The sequence below is a fragment of the Merops nubicus genome, unplaced genomic scaffold, assembly GCF_000691845.1.
Source record: "Merops nubicus isolate BGI_N331 unplaced genomic scaffold, ASM69184v1 scaffold1755, whole genome shotgun sequence".
Classification (NCBI taxonomy): domain Eukaryota; kingdom Metazoa; phylum Chordata; class Aves; order Coraciiformes; family Meropidae; genus Merops; species Merops nubicus.
Genome location: NW_008611406.1, coordinates 53866 through 59865, shown reverse-complemented (window position 1 = coordinate 59865; position 6000 = coordinate 53866).

Here is a 6000-nt window from a genome sequence, read left to right as displayed (position 1 = left end):
ACACTTCTAGGGATGGAGCATCCACAGCTTCCCTGGGAAACCTGTGCCAGTGTCTCACCACCCTCAGGGTGAAGAACTTCCTCCTTATATCCAGTCTGCATCTTCTATCTTTTAGTTTAAAACCATCACCCCTTGTCCTATCACTACACGCTCTTGTAAAAAGCCCCTCTCCAGCTTTCCTGTAGGGCCCCTTGAAGTGCTGAAAGGCTGCACTAAGGTCTCCCCAGAGCTTTCTCTTCTCCAGGCTGAACAAGCCCAACTCTCTCAGCTTGGCCTCCCAGCAGAAGGGTTCCACCCTTGGATCGTTCCTCTGGCCTCCTCCAGCCCTGCTCTAACAGGTCCATGTCTCTCCCTGTGCTGAGGACTCCAGAGTTGTCCCCAGCACTGCAGGGGGGTCTCCCCAGAGTGGAGCAAAGGGGCAGAATCACCTCCATGGACCTGCTGGTAGCCCAGGATACAGTTGGCTTCTGGGCTGCAAGTGCATGTTGCTGGTTCATGTCCAGCTTTTCACCCACCAGCACCCTCAAGTCTTTCTCTGCTGGACTGATCTCCATCTGCTCATCACCCAGACTGTATCCATGTTTAGGATTGCCCCAACCTACATGCAGGACCTCACACCTGGCCTTGTTGAGCTTTGTGAGGTCTGCATGGGTCCATCTGCCCAGCCCACCCCTCTGGATGGCAGCCTTTCCCTCCACCGTGCTGACAGCTTGGTGTCATCTGCAGACTTGCTCAGAGTGCACTCAATCCCACCCTCCAGGTCCCTGACAAGGGGTTAAATAAGACTGGTCCCAGTACAGACCCCAGAGGAGCACCACTCATCACTGCTGTCCACTTGGGCATTGAGACATTGACGCCAACTCTTTGAGTGCCACCATACAGCCAATTCCTTGTCCACTGAGTGGTCCACCCATCAAATCCACCTCTTCTCTTTAGAGGCATGGTTGTCATGCAGGACAGTATCTAATGCTTTGCACAAGTTCAGGTAGATGACATCAGTCACTCTTCCCTTGTCCCTCAGTGCTGGAACCCTGTTGTAGAAGGCCACCTGATTTCTCAGGCACAACTTGCCCTTAGTGAAGCCACGTTGGCTGTCACCAGAGACATCTCTGTTTGCCTTGTGCCTTAGCAGTTTCCAGGAGGATCTGCTCCTGATCCAGAGGTGAGACTGACTGGCCTGTGGTTGCCCACATCTTCCTTCTTAAAAATGGGTGTTTTGCTTCCCCTTTTCCAGTCACTGGGAACTTCACTGGACCACCACAACTTTACAGATAGGGTGGCTATGCTCAGTGATGCCAACATGGTGGCTTCACAGATATGATGGGTATGCTCAATCATACAGATATGGTGGCTTAGCTCCATGATAGCTCAAACCCTGGAATTCCAAGAGAAGGAGATGGAGCTGTGGAGGATGCAGACCTCAAGACTCATACCTGCTTTTGTGCAGGGCTGGCAGAGCTTTGTCTCCCCTACATCTTTTGACAGCTGGTTCCCTCCCTAGGAGCAGGTGGTGAAGCAACATGGTGCTGAGGGATCTGGCTGTTCCTCCTCTCCCTCCCTGAGCTGGATTCCTTCTTCTTCTTTGCCTCTCCCTTGGGGCTTGCTCCCTCCTTTCCCTGCGATGGGGTGTTGAGATATCAGGCGATGATGCAGCAGGATGAGATAATTTCTGCTCCCTCCTCACCCCCCAGCTTCTTGTTTGTGTTCTTTAATCAATTTATCTTCTCGCCTACAGCTTGAGATGTGCTTTTAGCAGAGGACCTTTCTGAAGACACGGCGCTAGAATTTCATTTGCTCTCCCCCTTGAAAAGCAATCATTTTATCATCTCCCTGCTGGATTCCTAGCATTCATTTTGCTGCAAGCTTTGAATGTGGACCAAACATAACCCAGCAGTGGAGAACCTGCAAAGGGAGGGGTTCGGTGAGCTCCCCTGGGCAGTCCATCCCCTTGCTCTTACAGCAGTTTAACTCTAATAAGGCTGCCCTGCCCACACTATGGTATGTATTCCTATAGAGCTAATTGTCCCTGGATCCAGCAGCGTGCTATGAACACGTTGATGTCATGCAGAACAATTAGTGCTGTGATCATTGCCAGGAGCTCAGCCTAGGGTATGTATGGCACAGCATTTAGGCACTTGTATGGCTTTGATGTAGGGAGTTCTGTGCTCCAGAAGCTGAGGAAATGGTACCACGTAGGTGCTGGCCTCCTAACAGTGAAGTTCCAGATGTATTTGAAGCTGGATTTTTTTTTTTGTATGCTAAAGTACATTGACTGTAGGGAGGGGCTGTGTCTCCCCTGGTCCTGAGCAGGTAAGGGTTTATCTGAGACTGCAACACAGACCCTCCTGTGTGCAGGGAAGCCGTGTCCAGGATGAGGAGGGTTTTACAGACCCATCTTTAATTGCTTTATGCAGAAACAGACCTCAGCAGAAACCCTCAGTACACATCCAGATTGTGTTTGTGCTGTGCATGGCTGCGTTGGAAGGTTACTGACAGAGGGGTTCTTGTTACGTGGTGTTGCTGGTGGTCTCCTGAATGCTCATGAGTTATAAATCAGGCAATTGTTTGATTCTGACACAGGAAAATGTTTTGGTAAATGCAGGAGGCTGGAGACTGGCTGAAAACGTCTGGGGCTCCCATTGTGTGCGGAGGAAATCTGCAGCATTCCTACAGCAAACCACAACAAGAAGCTCCACACAGCCCCAATCAGTTGCAATTCTCATATAAATTATAACGGCTTAAATGTTATTTAAATGACAAACAGCTTTTGCATTCCAGACATTGCTGTGATTCCAGAAGGTGGCTGTAGAATACCGGCTGAATGAAATACTGCTTATTGCAGGCTGAGTATGAGGCTTTGCTGGTGTGTAGGCATATCCATTTTTGTCACAGCTAGCATATTCTTTGGCTATAAAACACAAACTCCCAACGCCCTGTGTGTATCTTGGAGCCCAGGGCTTCATCCATTAGCCAGCAGTGAGATGTCTGAAGGTTGGTCACGCCAACGTGCCAGTAAGATGAAGACCCAACCACAGAGGCAGCAGAAACATCCATCACTTTTGGGCCATCACCATTCCTTGCTAGCCTGTGCAGTTTTGCCTGGACCCTGCTCAGCAGCCAATGGTAGAATCACTCCTTCCATCACATAGATGGTCATATCACACTTGCTTAAACTAAGAGTGAACATTAGGAAGAAGAATGGCAAGTCTTGGGGACATCACCCCTCACCCAGCTCACCCAGCAGACCTGGGCTTCCACTAAAGGAAGAGTCATTTTGTTCTTGGCAATTCTTCAATGTCCTGGCACAGCAGAGCATTGGAGGCTGGTGGCATTTGATGTCTTTTGATGTCTCTGCTTGAAGGACATCAGTGGTGGCTGTCCTCCAGGCAGCCCAGCAGCCTTTCTGGCAGCAGCTCGTTGAAACCTGGGGGGTTTCTGTTTGCTCAGGAGAGATTTTGGGGTAGAGATGGGCCACAGCCATGGCAGCACCTGGGAAGATGACTCCAGAGGTGAGGAGAAATCATCCTAAGCAAGGTACCACTCAGTGTGAGCAGGCATGAGAGGCTTCTGCCCCAGCGAGGTCCTGCTGGAGCCCATGAGACTGGATGGCTACAAAGAACTGAGCTATTTCTTCCTATTTGGTCATGTTATTCTTGGTGTAACTCTCCTGAATTCAGGCCACGGGATTTTTCCAAAACTCTTTTACAATTGACACAGTCTCTGCCCCGGCTGCATATTTTGTTGTCAAATTCCAGCACTCAGAAACGTTCTCTTTTGGTTTAATTTTCCAGAATACTAGAGAGGAGAAACTGCCCTGTGGTTAAACAACAGGACTGGCGTCCAAAGGATGATCAAGTCTGACTCCAGCCTCTTCCACAGACTTCCTCTGTGATTTCAGGGACGTCACTAAACCCCTCTGTCTGTTAGGAACCCATCTTCAAGGCAAGGAGGATCTAATTCTTTCCCCTCATCTGAGTCTCAACCTCTTTTTGTGTTTGCAGAGCACTAAATGGGACCTCGCTCTTAAGCTGCAGCTTTGGGGCTTTACCATTGAGAAGTTAATAACAACCAGCCATATTTCAGATAAAATGGGATTTGCAGTTTAATATTCTAAGCAACAAAGACTTGACCAAAAGAATGAACAATGGCCTTTTCCAGTTCCCAAAACCATTTGCCCGGCGGAATAAACGCACCAGCGTCTTTATAAAAACAAATTAGAAATAATTGCTTTTTTTTGCTATTTAATACACACATAGAAAAGAGCCAGAAGAGCTCAGCAGCCACTGGGAATCTGATTTCATTGCCGATTTGGGCTGTCTCTGTAGTTTTTATGAAAAATCCCTGAAGACTGTGCTATTTTGTAAACTAAACATGGCTCGCTGCTTTTTTTTTCTGCTGGCCATGTGGACTCTTTTTTCCATTCATTAGTGAGCTGTTGTTTTTTTTTCATGAACACAATTAGACAAAGGAATAAATCAGTCAACAAACATGGGACAAAATTTTGGGACTAGCGGGCTGTCTCTGCTGTTATTTGCTTAAATCTATAAATCTTTCACCAGGCTACAAATGAGTCCTGTTCCCTCCGTGACAGGGCTGGGGGAGGAGAGGGGTTGGGCCAAATCCTGTGGACTGGTGATGAGCAGTTTTAATTGCATTATGGCAAGTTGGCATTCCCACTGTTGGGGTGTTGCTTTGAGATATTGCTTTCATTTCCTCTCTTGCATTAGAGAAGGGGAGCTGCGTTGGAGCAGGATTCAGCTCATCTCACTGTGTTTTTGCAGAGCTGGTGAGACCTCCCAGCTCACATTCATCGAGGATTGAAGCCCTGAGAGATGCCCTTCGTTGCTGGGCAGCACATCTGCACTCCCATCCCTCTTCAAGGCTTTTTGGAGGCTGTAAAGCTTGGTTTGACCCTATGCAGACAGGTGAATCCTGCCCAGGGTACCTCGTGGTGCTACAAATCGTACTGAGGTTCCTCTGTGAAGGATTTGGGGTTTATTTCCCCACAATTTATCCTTTTTCAACCAATATTTTCAACTGCTGGTATTGCTGTGGGTGGATTTCCCCTCCTTGTGCATATGCTGGCTTTGTTTCCCATTCCCAGTGGTTTAAGAAAACATTTCTACCCAAGTAACATAAACACAAAGTCTCTATAATTATTTTTTTTTAAAGATGTTCTCAGGTTTCCCCGCTCTGTTTTTTTCCAGAGATCACCAGATAAATAGGCCTCAGGAAAGATATACCAGGGAAAGCAACTATAAATACTCCAAAAATGTTGAGAATAAGTGTCAAGGCATAATGCATCACTAATGTCCTAATCTGCAGGTTCAGCACAAGCCATCCATCTCCTCGCTTGCTTTCAGGGTAGTCTCCCTGGAATACCTGTCTGTTTAAAGCTGATTTATCCTACCTGAGAAAATTCATTTCCTAGTCATAACCTGTTCCTCCCCAGCTTTTAATTTCATCTTTATTTTTCAAAGATGGCTTGTCTGTGACTGAGTGCTGCCTGTGGTGTAGTCTGTAACTGAGCCAGAAGGAGCCTTTAGATAAAAATGCAATGCCAGCCTTTGCTCTCTGTCACCAATGCTGCATTGTCCCTACAGGTGTAGAGGAACTGGCCCCTAGCTGGGTGGCTACAAATGCAGCTTTCAGCAGGGGGTAGCTGGGAAGGGAATTAATCTCCATCATACTTTGGCTCCTGCAGACATCTTCAGACAGGTTTCTCACTCAGGAGAGGAGGATCTATCTCCTGGCTGGTTTTCTGTCGGTGCTTGTGCTGCCACATTTAGCCCTTAGATCAACTGAGTCATGGGGTGAGGTTTTAAAAAGTCAGGACAGTCCAAGTTCCTGCACAGAAGGCTGGGAGGGAGGACACTGGGATGATTTGGGGCTACCAATGTCTTGGCCAGTTTTGGAGAATAAGTTTCATCCCTGTGTCCTTGGGGCCAGTGCAGTGTGGACGTGGCTTGGCTCATGGCTTGTAAAGGTGGCTAAAAACTA